We start from the raw sequence: 16102 nt of genomic DNA on the forward strand, positions 1-16102 counted from the left end.
CAGAAGGTACATTACAGTGAGATCCCATTCCCTGCTTCCCTGCAAAGGTTGAACATGTCTGCCCTGACAATGTTCAAAAGCAGTATAAATTGTCACAGATGGCCATACTGCACAACCAACATTCCCTTTCACTGTTAATATATTCACTTGTTAATTAGTCCATAGTGTAAATATTTATGGCTGGATGTGGGAGGAGTGATGAGTGTGGAATAACTAGTATATATATCTCGATTTCTTCTTATGTGATTCATTCCACAAGCTGAGCAATAAAAAATATCAATTTATAATGTAAAAACATCAACATAATTCTGCTTCACAAATATATAGCGGCTACTATAAATACTACACATAATTTTTATTCCTTCATGTTTTTGGTGTGTTATTCAAATTCTCTCTGTGCTTCCCCATCCCAGCCATATAAATTTTAAAAGTACCATAAGGGGGAAAACTCTAAAGCAGACAGTTGCTATCCAGGTATACTGACAAAGTCAGATATAAGATTTTTCTTATGTTATAAGCTTTAAGGGCAATGTGAAGAAATACCTTGGATTTGCATTGAGGACACAGTTGGCCAATTTAATGTAGCAGGATGTTTGTTCACTATTTCTACTAAGAGTTGTGTATCCTAAGAGCACAATTATTCAGAGAACAAAATGAAGATGCGTGCCTGTCATTGGAGATTTTAAAGAGCAGGTTAGACAAAGACTTGTTAGGGATGGCCTAGGTAATACTTAGTCATGCCTTGAGTACAGGAGACTGGACTAGAAGACCTCTTGAGGTCCCTTCCAGTCCTATGATTCTGTGATTCTATGATCATGTTATTCATAATAAAAATCACTGGAGTTAGCAAAACTGATTTAGTCATGTATCTACTGCAATGCAATCTGTCTTGTGACATGCATAAGAATTACTTGAGAATCTAGTACTTCCCCTTTAATCGACTATTCACATATCAATTTTCTTTGGCATAAAATGTCAACCTGTGTGATCATGTATAAAGAACTACATGGAGCCAGTGTTTCAGTACTGGAACTCTGAAGGAAAAAACTTCCTGCAAATGAGATGGCACAGACACAGGCTGTCAATCTCAATAAATCCTTCTCTGGCAGACATTTTCTAGCACAAAGGTCCAACTAATTCACAATGAACATGAACATTAGCAGCAATCAACAGAATTGCCATGTATTTTATGTACTTCATCTCTTGTAGCTGAGAGCATGACTCTTAGCTAGAAATATTAAATCTGCTCTCTGCCTGGAGATTCTGTACCAATCTTTCATTCCCATGCTAATCCAGTGCTGCGGAGCTAAATTAATGAGGGGTATGGATGGATGTACTATAAAAGGAGAGCACAGGCCTGACACCCCACCTCTTTTTGTCCATGAGCAAGGACCCCATGTAACAAAATAAGGAATAAGATTCTTTAGCCTTATCAACGGCATCAGTACACTGTAAAGGCTGGTAATTTATGTAATCCTACCTGTTGTGTGTAAATGTCTGTGAAGAGACCTCATGAGTAGTATTTGCTTCAAGGTGCAGAGAGCCCATACTCCCTTTCACTTAAATTCTTGGGCCTTGCAAAATATGGCCATTCAGAGACTTCTCTAAATGATAGCCAAGGTCACTGGCAGGAAACAACAGAGCAGCTTTTCTATGGATATTTCTCAGATGCATGCGTGTACGTGGACAAAGATAGTCAGCATAAAACACAGCATCAGCTTTTGTGACTACACATATTAAGCATGCCCATAAAGAAGTTAAAAGATGAGGATAAAAATTTATTTCTAATGTGAAAACTGTCAAATGTTAATGCACTATATCACTGTGTATCTAAACAGAAGCTCACTGACGCTACTTCTAAGACTTTCTCCCTAAAAAAACTGTTTCACATTTCCACAAAAATTAACTGTCATGTATTGATCAAGCCATTTTTTGTGTAGCTGTTTTTTGTTTTTGTTTTTGGTTTTTTTTGCTGTCACAGAAAAATCAAGCCAGCTTCACTTTTGACACTGATGCCTGATAAAAATAATCAACTGATAATCATATCCAGAGGAGCTGATTATAACCATGATGCATTTCATTCTGAGTCAACTATCACATTTCAACGTGCATTTCATCCATCAACTGAAATATAGTACTTGGTAAGATACATTTTACCTGTTTAGGAATACGTAAAATGTAAAATAAGGAATACAGAATAACACATTCCAACCATACAGTCAGATAAAATGTTGACTAATACATTTCATCAGCAAATAAAATAAGCTCCTCCAGGCAAAGTAACTTAAATCTGTTTGAAATATTTAAAAAGACATACAATGTGTCACTAAATCCAAGTCAATCTGATGACAACTTTTTAATACACAACAAAATAAGTCACTGAACACAAACTACTTTGCAATTTTTATGTTTGCTATTTTCCTCCACCATATAGGAATAACATTGGTATATAGGGTAGCATAGTTAATTTCTGCCAACACTATGATATCACCTCTGGCTATGATCACCAAGCACTAAAATGCTAAGCTCTCACAATGTTTCAACACCTGCCATGTGAGTATTCAGACAGGTCTTTACAATACTCGGTAACACTGTAGCTCTTGGAAAAGTTATGAAGAGGGAATCAGAACTGAAATATACAGGAAAAGGCACAAAGGGCAGCAATTTTCTACATTTTGTAAACTGTTTTCTTCCAGTTCATGTTCAAATAATATGCCAGATTGAATTACCAGGTGAAAATATGATATGTGGAACACAAATTGAAACCTAATTTAAACTTCAAGCAAATTATCCAACTGGAGTATACAGTACTTTAGGGCAGGAAGCAAAAAAACACTCCAAAACTAAACAGGTATACTCAGACTGCTAACAATAATAAATGCCAAATGAATCCTTCATATTAAAGATACACTCTTAAATTCTGTGTTGAAACAATTAGGAAAATCTAAAGCATTTAAACAAGAAATCAAGTGCTGCAAATTTACTCTTTAGACTGTGCTCTTCGTTTCTTTTTGGAGGGATGTACTGAGGGAATAGCAATTGGAGCCTAATTAGTATTAGGCTCTGCTTATTAACTGAGGCATTGCCAGTTTTTTTCTAACATGTGTAACTGCTTTGTGTTTTCGCAAAACCAATATGATATTGTTTTTAACTTACATGCTATGGTAGGCAAGGTTTTGAACAAAGCCCCTTCTGTGGCTACAGAGGGCTTTCTTTGCATATAAACTGGTGAAGTTCTGCTGAGGAAAGGGAAGGCAAGACTGGGGAGAATATGCAGCATGGAAATAGCCTCTGTGGGCCCTATGTGCAAGTTATGATGCCAAGGCAGTTTGGATACGACACGTGTATCTGTTCTGTGTGGATGTCCTAGGCCTCACATCAAGTACTGCGGAGGAGTGCTTGTACTGCAAGATAATACACAAGTCACTAGACTAGAGGTAGCAGCGATAGGAAAGCTGTGCTCTCTAGGAAAGAGCATTTCTCCCATTTCCATTTCCATTTAGAAATTGTGCTTCAGTAATAATAATAAGTTAACACGGTAAGGAAATGTTTTGTTCCTGTATCAATTTCATTTTAGTTGCACATAAAACCTATTTTTCCAGAATGGCATTGAGGCGCAAGCAAGTAGAAACATAATGTACAGCGTAAATAACTTTAAGACTTTCTACATTAAATTGATTAACCCAATTGTTAAAAACTTGGCAATGATCTTATTCTGCATTAGGGACTGCGTGCATGCAACTATAGCCTTTTCTCTCTAACCACTTATAAAGTTTGCAGATGATACCAAACTGGGAGGGGTTGCAGGTGCTTCGGAGGTTAGGATTATAATTCAAAACAATCTGGACAAACTGGAGAAATGGTCTGAAGTAAATAGGATGAAATTCAATAAGGACAAATGCAAAGCACTCCAGTTAGGAAGGACACATACAAAAGGGGAAATGACTGCCTAGGAAGGAGTACTGCAGAAAGGGATTTAGGAGTCATAGTGGACCACAAGCTAAATATGAGTCAACAGAACAAACTCATTCTGGGATGTATTAGCAGGAGTGTTGTAAGCAAGACTCAAGTAGTAATTCTTGTGCTCTACTCCACACTGATTAGGCCTCAGCTGGAGTATTGTGTCCAGTTCTGGGTGCCACATTTCAGGAAAGATGTGGACAAATTGGAGAAAGTCCAGAGACGAGCAATAAAAATGATTAAAGATTATAAACATGCCCTATAAGAGAAGATTGAAAAAAATGGGTTTGCTTAGTCTGGAGAAGAGAAGACTGAGAGGGGACATGATAATAGTTTTCAAGTACATAAAAGATTGTTACAAGGAGGAGGGAGAAAAATTGTTTTCTTTAACCTCTGGCGATAGGACAAGAAGCAATTGGCTTAAATTGCAGCAAGGGAGGTTTACATTGGACATTAGAAAAAAAAATCCTAATTGTCAGGGTGGTTAAGCACTGGAATAAATTGCCTAGGCAGGTTGTGGAATCTCTGTCATTGGAGATTTTTAAGAGCAGGTTAGACAAACACCTGTCAGGGATGGTCTAGATAATACTGAGTCCTGTCACGAGTGCAGGGGACTGGGCTAGATGACTTCTTGAGGTCCCTTCCAGTTCTATGATTCTATGAAAAGACAGCTGTACCAAGGACATTTTGGGGTTGTTTTAGAAAAATTAAAAATTTGTTCTACTACCACCAAACCAACCCTTAATTCAACTGAATATGTTTTATATTTCAATTTTATCTCCATGTTTCCGCTAGGACGATACAATTTTATAGTCTGCATGTTTCAAACTTGGTCTCAGAAGGATTTGCCATCCTTATTGTACTTATCTATTGCTTCTTAAACTTAGATAGTCATTACTAGGTAAAGGAAAGGTAAGTCCTACATGAAATTATCAGACTAGGTACTTGAAACAGGGGACTAGAAAAGAGGAATTGCTCTAAATATGGATTAAACAATATGAACATTTGTTCACTGTACATAGGAAACGTATCATCTAGAAAACAGGAAGATATGCCCAGCAGTAAGCAGTTACAAACTGGCCACATTAAGGCTGCAGACTTTTGTTCTACCAAATGTAAAGGGTCAACCTCAGAAAGGCACGTTGGGGGAAAAGGGCAACTTTATAGGCTAAAGAGCTATTTGGGTCAGAATGTTTTTTATATTATTGCTTTGTTTGCTTTTTCTTCTGTGTCTAATATAAATATACACCAACTGAAATATTAAGCCTTCTCTTTAATTTGTATTAAATATGGTAATAATATTCATATTTTTGTTTCAAATAAATCAAAGTATAAGTCTCTTTCTTGTGAGCACGCATATGGTGTCTGCGGAGCAACATTCTATAAATGCAGCTATAGGTCCATAAGCCATTTCAAGGTCTCCAATGTAACATTATGAATATAATCCACTTCACCTTTGAAACCATATGTGGGGCACTGTGTTATGAGGTGTTCAGTGGTTTGGATGTTCTCAATGCCGTTGCTTGAAGGGGAGTCTTTAATTTTTCACTTGTGCATCAAGTAACCACATATTCCATAGTTTGTTCAAATGCAGATCAGTGATCCGCATGGCAGGTCGAAATCAGGAGGGCAGCTTTTTGGATCTGTGATAATGTTCAGAATGATGGATGAGGTCCAGACACTTTGCCATTTCCTGACCAGTTCCAGGATATGAGGTGGCTGCATATGGTCCATAGTGATTTTCATGATTTCAGTCGCTGGGTATGTTGTCCACAACCTGCCAGGTGGGAAGTTCTGAGTAGGCATTTTTCAGAGTAACAGCCGTGTTAGTCTGTATTCGCAAAAAGAAAAGGAGTACTTGTGGCACCTTAGAGACTAACTAATTTATTTGAGCATGAGCTTTCGTGAGCTACAGCTCACTTCATCGGATGCATACCGTGGAAACTGCAGAAGACATTATATACACACAGAGACCATGAAACAATACCTCCTCCCACCCCACTGTCCTGTGGTAATAGCTTATCTAAAGCTATTTTATACATTGTAGGCAGAGTGGTCACTTTGGATAAGCTATTACCAGCAGGAGAGTGAGCTTGTGTGTGTGGTTTTTGGAGGGGGGTGAGGGAGTGAGAGAACCTGGATTTATGCAGGAAATGGCCCACCTTGATTATCATACACATTGTGAAGAGAGTGGTCACTTTGGATGGGCTATTACCAGCAGGAGAGTGAGTTGGGGGGGCGGGGAGCGGAGGGTGAGAAAACCTGGATTTGTGCTGGAAATGGCCCAACCTGATGATCACTTTAGATAAGCTATTACCAGCAGGACAGTGGGGTGGGAGGAGGTGTTGTTTCATGGTCTCTGTGTGTATATAATGTCTTCTGCAGTTTCCACGGTATGTATCCGATGAAGTGAGCTGTAGCTCACAAAAGCTCATGCTCAAATAAATTGGTGAGTCTCTAAGGTGCCACAAGTACTCCATTTCTTTTTGAGTAGGCATTGGCACATTTAAATGCTTGTGCTGTGTCTATATCTCAACCAATAGCTGGAGGGTCAACGTTTGCCAATACAGAAAGCCATGGTAGAAGTGTTAGTTTTAAAGTTTCCATAAAGTTTAAGTGAGGGTTATTTTATACCTATAATATATATTATCGGTTAAATGGAGGAAAGAAGGGACTAGAGTAGATCTGCCAATGCTATGGGTTTCTATGTTTTTTTTTCTGATCTTTTTAAGGTTTATGAGGAAAAATGGTCAGTCTAAGAAAATATCTTTTGTATCTAGCTATTTGTTCTACTCTCCTACCTCTTGGAGGAAGGTAGCCAATAAGAGTTGCTCTCTGTGTTGAGGAGTTTCTTCTTTGCTCTGCATAGGGAGCAGACAGAGCTCCCCCTTCTCCTCCCCAAAAGGCTGTGAATGCTCCCCAATCACTCAATTTTCCTGTTCTTTCTCTGACTCTTAGATGTACTAATATTTTCCCACAGAGCTGGGTGGGGAAGAATAGGAAGAGATGAAGAAACTTCCTCCTTGTTTAATCCCCTTCACCCAGGCAGGGGAGAGTGACAGACTCCTGGCTCCTTCACCCATTCCAGAGAGAAGAGAAGTAGTGGAGCAAAAAGTTAGGAATGGACATAGCATTATCTGAAGAGGGGAGTTTGGGGGGAAAATTAGGGTTGGAGTCTACTGAGGGGCAGCAGGAGATTAATTCTTAGTGGAGTGTTTGCTTGTCTTTGCCTAGACTGGTACTGCTGATTGAAGCAACCCTTAGTGAAGATAGGTGAAGCTACTGTTTTCATAGGTGGAGTTTACATTCACCTAGGGTGACCTGATATTCCATTTTTAAAGGGACAGTCCTGTATTTAAACCCTCCTGACTTTTTCTTAAGAACAGGCAAATTGCCTTGTATTTTCTGACTCCCCTCCTCCATCAGTGGCGGATGATGGGAGCAGGTGTGTAAGGCTGGTGGCAGGGCAAAGCTGCAGTGCACAGGGCCGGGCCACTCCCCCTGCTGGTCCGTCAGCACAGACCCCACTGCATGCTGGCTCTCGGCCAGCAGGGCCACACCCCCCATTCCAGCCAGCACTGGCTCTGCGATGTGAGCTCCATCACGGCGGCTGGTGAATGCGGGCAGGCGCCAGGCGGCAGCTGGTTAAGTGCTGCCTCTGCTGCCCACCCATCTTCCCTTTATGTGCTCCCCTTCTTGTTGTCCTCTCCATGCTTTGCCCTTTCACCCCCCGCAGCACCACTGCTCCTCCATACCCTCCCCCCCGCCCCAGCGCTGTGCAGAGAACCAGCTTCTGGTCAGAGCGCTCAGTTCACCAACAGCCTGGCCGGCAGGCTCCTTCCTTCCCCCACTGCCTCTGGCTGGGCGGATGCCCTGGGGAAGCCCAAGACCCTCCAACTCAGGGCTCTGGCCAGGAGGAGCTGAGCCCTGCATGTGCCAAAGCCCCACACAGCGCTGGCTCAGGGAAGCCTCTCCGACCGTCACCTAAGCTCTGGAGTGGCAGGGAGGAAGCGATTTCCAGCCTGTTCATGCTCTGACCCTGCAGGCTCCACAGCAGCCTCTTCTCTCCCCACAGCCCCCCACATCCTGCCGCCAGGAAGCGTGGGGTCACTCATTCCCCTAGACACCCTCCCGTGCTGAGCCATCTCTCTTGCTGGGTTGGCTGAAGCTCTTTCAGTCAGGTTCCCTGGGCCCTGGTGCACAATGCATCCTTAGGGCTTAACCCCTTCCTGCCTGTGCTGTAGCTGAGGGACAGGAGGTGGCTGGGTTATGTTGGTGGCCAGCAGCAGCCTGGAGGTGTTAGCTGTCTTTTGACACTGAGTGGGCAGGAAGGGACAGGAGCTGCTTCCAGCCATGGTGGGTGGGGAAGGGGGAGAAGAGATGAACGCTGCAGAGACACAGGCCAGGTCATCCCTTCCCCACCTCCTCCTTCCCTGCAGCTGGAAAAAGTGCCCATCCCTTCCTGCCCACATAGTGCTGAAAGGCTGCTGCTGGCCACATTCTGGTGTGAACCCTGGTGGAAATCTGGTGTGGGGGGGCATGTGACCCTGCGTGCTGCCTCCATGTGTTGCCTCAGGAAGACATGGCACCAGGTACCAGGAGATCCAGGTCCATTCCGGGAGCCCAACCAGGCAAGGAGGGCAGAGAACCCCAGGAAGGGAGGATCAGGTCAGTTGCCCCCCCACCCCATGTGAGAGAGGTGTATGGAAGTGTGTATGTGTCACCCTTCCCCATGTGAACACTAAAGCCTGAAAGATAAAAAGTAAATAAAAAGAATCCAGCTACTCACTATTTCTTTTCAACATGGGCTCAGTCAACTTGATGTTAATTTAAACATTTGTACTACATAGTTCTGATTGATTGCCGTTGAACTCGCTTGAATATGAGTAATTTTAATAGGTGTCCCATATTCAGCATAGGGAAATATGGTCACCCTACATTTGCCTGAAAGCTTGGGTTAAGCCTCACTGGGGTTAGGGGGTGGGGGAAGCGGGGGAAAATCAGGGCTTTGCCTTTCTTCACTAAGGAGTATAATGGTATTGCTATACCAATAGATGTAATTAGGGCAAATCCCCAGTCTAGACAAGGCATATTTAAATGCATGCATATTTGCACAAGTTTATGCAAATTATTCATACTGAAAATCTACTAACTTTTCAGTGGGAGATGTTATCAGGTACGTGCAGATTATTTGAGCTGCAGGCTTTCAAACTAATGGGACACCAGCAGCTTGAAAGCTCATCAGTTTGAAAAAAATTGAGTTAAAGGTAGGTTCAGTTACTACATCTGTCCTGCAGTCTCTCCGCCATTCTTCAATGTGTCACAGTCACATTTTCCTAGTTCTTAAACATCCTTTATTTCTCTATATTACTGTGGGAAGGACCCATTCCAACAGCTACTTTGGGAAGGACCCATTCCAAGGACCCATTCCACCCATTTCCCTGTTCAGTGCCTGACTGAACAGGGGAAACAGTGGAACTGACTCGCCTCGGAGTTTTGTCATGTAACAAATTAAGCCAACTGAACTTTAACTGAGGGAAAATCCCTTTTATTTTACATTAGGTTGCAGTACCAGATGTGTGTTCTTTTATATTGTGTCCTTTGATTTCCCTGGTGTAAAGACAGAGTTTAACTTCACTGATTCAATTAGTCCCAACTGTGTGGTATTTTTGACTGCTTCCATTTGACCATTCAAAGTTTCCTTCTTTGTAAAGAGTTAATAGACAACTTGGCTTTGTTTGGACTGAATGTATCAGGTTTTTTCTGCATGAACAGAATATGAGAAGATTCCCTCCATAGAAGGAAGGAAGTCTAGTTTTTCAGGAGTGTGTGTAAATGCTTCTTCTAGAGAGACAAGGTGGGTGAGGTAATATCTTTTACTGGACCAACTTCTGTTGATTAAATAGACAAACTTTTAAGCTGACACTGACTGCTTCTTCAGGAGCTACGTATAAACTTGAAAGCTTGTCTCTTTCCCCCACAGAAGTTGGTCCAGTACAAGATATTGCCTCACTCATCTTGTGTGTCTAATATTCTGGGACCATCATGGCCACAACACTTCAAACCATCATGCAAACCTGATTCTAGAGGTGTCTTGAAATGTAAAACTGAGTTTGGTCTAGAAATATAAGACTAATTTAGGTCATTCTATCTCCAGTAGCCCGCTCAGAGGAGAGTTGGCTAAGTTATGACAAATTCTGACAAAAATCATCCAAGCAGACTGCATTGTGGAAACATTCATGTCCGTCTCTTGGTTAGATTCCTTTCAAGCACTTTCAGACCTGGAGGCTCTGTTTTCTTTTGGGGAAGTGCAAGAGAACCAAAGGAAAATCATGAGGTTCTTGGTAAACAAATCAGGGATGTTTCCCAGGGACTGTGTGTTAAACTGTGAGTTTTGCTACAAAAATCAGGCTCAGAGCTCTTGAGAGAGAAAGGGTGAAGACAGCATCTTCTGGGGAAAAGAGTGGAGGTGTCTTAATTGAGGGTTCTACAAAAGGGAGCTGCTTCACAAGGAAACAGGACTTGAAATTTGTTTTACAAGGTACATACTGAAAAATACCCTGACTCTGCCTCCCATTTCTCTTCCACGTAGGAACTAGCTTACATGAGCTAAAATTCTCCTCTTAACAAAGAGGCAACACTGTTTTGCTTAAAAGTGGGATAAACCAGAACCCATTACATTTCTGAATGTTCAAAATGATTACTAAATAATCCATAGATGGCCCTATATTTACTGAACACCAAAGCAGAAACAATCCACAGGAACAGAGAAATGAAGTTTCTACCTGTTGCAGGATTCTTTCTCAGGTGGTGTCATCGCACAACTTTTCCATGCTCACTCTTGTAGCACAGCTAAAAATCTTCAGCAAATATTACATAAAAGTTTTTCTCTAAGTATCTGCTCATAACCCACTTCTTTGAGCAGGCTTATAAACTGTAGTTTTACAACAAAATGTAAGTATTGTAATAATCCGGATTGCTCATGGAGTGGCACTATTTCATTCTTTCCTTCCATTCTCCTTTCCTGTACTCTAGAGGTTATGGAGTCATCTACTGGCTGAAAGTCTATCCAAAAGTCAAAAGGGACTAGGCTCAGGAGGCACTCAGAAGTTGCATGAGAGCAGAAGCTGCAGGCAACAATCTAGGAGCTGACTGGGGACGTGCCGGGACGTGCCAGGTTCTTTGAAGATGGGCACTGGCCAGCTATTTGTCTCCTATTTTGTCATGTGATCTGTACTATATCCCTGTCATTTTACATGGAGAGCAGATTATCGACAGAGTTAACTGAATAGACATTTTTATATCTGAGTAAGTGTTGGATGGAAAATTCCAGAAATTCCATAAACGTTCTCAAAGAAAAATGTGCTTTAGTTCCAAGGATCCCTCTGGGCCACAGCACTTTCTCTCTTTATTTTCTTCTATCCCACTTTCCTCCCAAATGGGCTTTGTTCAAGGATGAAATGAGTTTCCTAAATATTTGGCTTAGTATGGGTGTGCTCCATAAGGTCAACATTCATGATGAATTGTTGGAGACATAGGAAGGTCATTTTTTAATCTGGCCATGTAACCAAAGATCAACTGGAGGAGTGGTACTTCTGTATTCTAAAATGTGTACTTCTATTGTTCTTATCACTGTGGTATTTAGGGCATATTCTTTCCATCTGTCAAGACTGGTGTGGAGAAAGCCTGGTGTTTCTGCAGTTGCCACCTTCCAATTTATGTACATCATATTTAGGGCCCTATGAATTGTATTGAACTATGAAGCACATTTTTGATTTGCTGGTACCAACTGATACTACATCTTTCAGTTCTTGACTGTCTTCAGCTCTGTGCCAATATAACTGATTTGTTGTGATGAAATAATTCTATTATGTAATGCATGTAACAGAGGGATATTAATATTTGTCATGTGAGTAGTTACTCTTGGCTGCTACTAGTGCAAGACCTAGTGGAAAGACAGCCTCTGAATTATGCAAAATATGTTTTCTAAGAAATATTCCTGCATCCAGGATTTTTCCCAGGAGTATAATTCCCTATACACATTCTTCATAATAAAGAACAAGAGATGAAAACAAACTTCAATAAGCTATTTTGAACCAAACTTTATAGGAAAAGCAGGTCTCATGTTTCTATTTATATTAGGTACTTCTAAGGCCCCCCACAATCTAATGTGCTGATCCTGCCAACACCCCTGTGAAGTAGAGAAGTATTCCTAGCCCTATTTTACAGATAGGGAACTGAGGCGCAGAGACTAAGTGACTTGCCCAAGGTCACACAGGAAGTTGGTGGCTGAGCACAGCTTGAATCTGGGTCTCCCAAGTCTCAGGCAAGTGCCCTAATTACTGGACTATCCTATCTGTTTTGTTTACCCCTGCTTTGTGGTACATGACTATTTAAACACAGCATGGCATAACAAATAGCCAGGATTCTGATCTTTGGTACAGGTAAGCCCAGTGCAAGTCAACTGGAACTTTGTGTGAGTGCAGTGACTGCATGACAAGAGTCTAACTCTTATTCTTACACCTACTGTTAGTGAAAATGGAATAATATGAAACATACATATCCTTGATTACATTAAAAATAAGCCTGGTGTGACCGTCTGTACCCCTATGTTTGCCCCTTTAATAGGGCTATGATACATTTTGTACTAAATATGCGTTGTGAGGTATCATTTCAAAATTCATAATTTGCTTATTGTCCTGGTAAAATATGTGGGGCAACACTGCATGTAAAGTTATAAGATTCTACCGTATGATATTACTAAGACACGTTCCAAACCTTGAGAGAAGCCACAAACCAGTTCCCCAAAGAAAAAAGGCTAGCTCACACCTCAGCCAGTTGTCAATAAAATCAAATAGACCATCATATGGTTAAGTTGCCATTCTTTGACAGGAAGAAACTGTGAGCAAAAAATCTACATCTTGACAAAGAAACTGCTTGGGATTCCCATCCATACGGACTTTTTGTCTCCTGGACCTCAGCTGGAGATGATTCTCAAAGAAGAGAAAGAACTATAAGAAGGAAGAGCGGGTGCCCCAAGTTCTCTCTTACTTTCTCTCTACCCACGGCATCCACAACACCAGAAGAACAAAGGAAAAAGCTTTGGACTGGGTGAGGGATCCTGAATAAAAGAAATTCAGCCAATAAGACTGCTGAAACATGGTGAGAGAGACCTTTGCTCTGAATTCACTTAGCTTGTTAAGTTAGGCATTAGTTGCATTTTACTTTTATTGTCTTGTAACCAATTCTGACTTTTATGTATCCTTTCTTGTAATCACTTAAAATCTATTGTTCAGTAGTTACACTTGTTTTACTGTTTTATGTAAATCAGTGCATTTGGATTGACGTGTTTGAGAAATTACATTTGGGGTAACAGCATTTGTGTATATAATTTTTGATTAACAAAATGGCAGATTTATATGGGTCTGTATTGTCCAGGAGAGAGCTGAGCAATACGAGATTCACATGTCTTGGAAACCCTGGGACTGGGAGTTTGCTGGTGGTGATCTGAAGTGTAATTCAGGAGTGGCTGGGTATAGCATTCATATAACGTAATTGGGAGTAATTTACACGCTGGAGGCTGTTTGTGAGCAGACCAGGAATGGTAACTTTCACAGTGAAGCAGTGTAAAGGGCACTCCCAGTTGAAGAAACAAGGGGGAATAGCTGGTCTTTGATCCGTAATCTCACAACTGGCTAATATATATATATATATATATATTTTTACTTATCTCCTTCAGGAAACAGCAGGGGATTCTATTTATAGATGGCCAGGTATTATCAAACCTATGTATTACTTGTAAAATATCTTTGTCTTTTTCCTCTTTAAAATCTTATTTAAAAGGAGGCAAAAAGAAAGTTTAAACTATACATACCTGGAATAGGAGGCAGTTACTCAACTGTGGAATGGATCACAGAGAGTAACACTGAAGACTGCATCTTTTAGATATCATATGTCAAAATGTCTTCTAAGGTTGCTAAAGGATTGGGGGATGATTAGTAGAATGGAGTAGTCACATTTGACTACAGAAATACTCACAGGAGTTAAGAATTTACTTCATTGTCAGAAAGGGAGCAAATGTTACTGTCGGTATTGAGCACCTTCAGCCAAGTTGCAGGAGTAGCCAGCCCAGCCTGCAGGCAGATTAACAAACTCGTCAGGTTTGCAGTAGAACTGCCTGATTGGCTGGCTTGCCCGATTGGCTGAAGGGACCTAGCAGGCCTGCTTTTAAGCTCAGCTGCAGCAGGTTCCTGGCTGCTCACCCCTTATGCCTGTAGTGAGATTGTTACTTTGCCTGCCTTGTTTCCAGCCTCGTGCTTGCCTTGCCCTGCTCAGTTCTTGACTTCTGATTCCTGACTCCTGCTCTGATAGCTAGGCCTGACCACCCACACCCTGGTTATGACAATTGGCAGCATTATCTTATGACAAAAGTCTTCAAACAGCTTCCTTGTCTATTTATGTGTCTTCCTTTCAGATAATGAATAAAAATAGTTTTCAATGCCAAGATCAGTAACTTTTTTTCCAGGCAGTAATTTTAATAAGGAGGATATTAGCTCTGTTTCAACAACAAAATCCTAATCATGCCAACATTATATGGCTGTAGTCTCCCTTGATGCACACACATAACTCCCATTGACATTAATTGGATTTATATGTGAGCACTGAGGGGGAAATAGACCTCTAATCGTACTGAAAAAAATGTAATTCAATATAACATACACATGGCAATATGATGTCTGGCTATTCCACATCCCCCACTGAAATTAACATTAATAATAAAAACATATGTTAGCTATAAATGTGGTCATTACACCATGGAATGCTTGGCATGGGAAATTATACAATTTCAAAGTATAATGGGTATAATCCATTGCCACATGTACTGTTCGTTGAAATGGTAGCCTGAAAATACCCAACAGCCTTATTCTGATCTCACTTACTCTGGAGAATATTAGATCAGAATTGGGCCTATAGTCTGCTCTTTATATAAATAAATACAAAACATTAAAAAAGTGACCACTTCTTACCAGCCCCTAAATGTGTCTGTATCTTTTTTAGAAGCATTAAATTCACAAGCATAGAAAACCAAATACCAGTCACATGAAATAATATACTCCACTAATGGCAACACATACGCACTGAGTAATAAAAGATTGGTGAATTTGATTTGTGAAATATTTAATATTTTTAGTATTATTCTCTAAGAACACCCAACACTTTGCAAAATCGAGCCTGTATTTTTTAAAAAAGCAAAGCAAACCAAATATGTTTTGTTTTTTTTAAATCTTTGTATATAAGTTTCCCTAATGACTCAGAAAGTCAGCCACAAAATCACAAAGAAAATAAGAGACCATAAAGGTGTGGGATATTGTGATTGGAGCTCGTCATAAACTTTTCAATAAAACAGAATTTCATCAGAAAAAAAACAATTAATTAAACCCAAAACAATTTGCAGAAAAAAAAAACTTTGGTTCAACAAACATTTGGAGAACCAAAATCCCTGTGAGTCAGCTGACCTGGGAATCTTGAAGCCCAGGTTTAGCCTATAGAGATTATGCTTGTGTATGTTATATAGAAATGTGTTGAAATGTAAATAGGCCCAAAAATCTATTTTCTAAAAATAGGCTTGACAATAGTCAAGCGAGGTCTAGTAAGATATGAATAAAGTGAAGTGAGAAAACTCAGAGGTGAGTTAAAGATAAATTAAGGCATAACTTAGGTCTTGTTGTAAATATGATTTAGTCGTAATTAGTTTTTACAAGTGTTTTAGGTAAAATTTAAATGATTTGGAAAATGCTATCTATATTGATAGGTATGTCATTCCCACAGATATTAATTAAAGGGGATGTTAATATTAAATAGCCAGTGAGTGAGTAGAAGGTATTTTAATTATGGTAGCATAAATATAGATATGGTAAAAGGCAGGCTTAATGCCAATTAAGGATGGGATGTTGTTAGATTATAACAAAGGGTAGCACACTAATTTTAGATTAGGCACCCCCCATCTATCATCCAGGTAGGATGAGAGAAATGATTGTACCCATTCAGGGACTGATCACTCCTGGATGCATCATTTCATTTTAGAATGTGAGTATGAGGGAAGTGTATGGTTATATTGTAATGATTGTTTCCTTCAACTAAC

Source organism: Eretmochelys imbricata, chromosome 2 (assembly GCF_965152235.1).
Source record: "Eretmochelys imbricata isolate rEreImb1 chromosome 2, rEreImb1.hap1, whole genome shotgun sequence".
Taxonomy (NCBI): domain Eukaryota; kingdom Metazoa; phylum Chordata; order Testudines; family Cheloniidae; genus Eretmochelys; species Eretmochelys imbricata.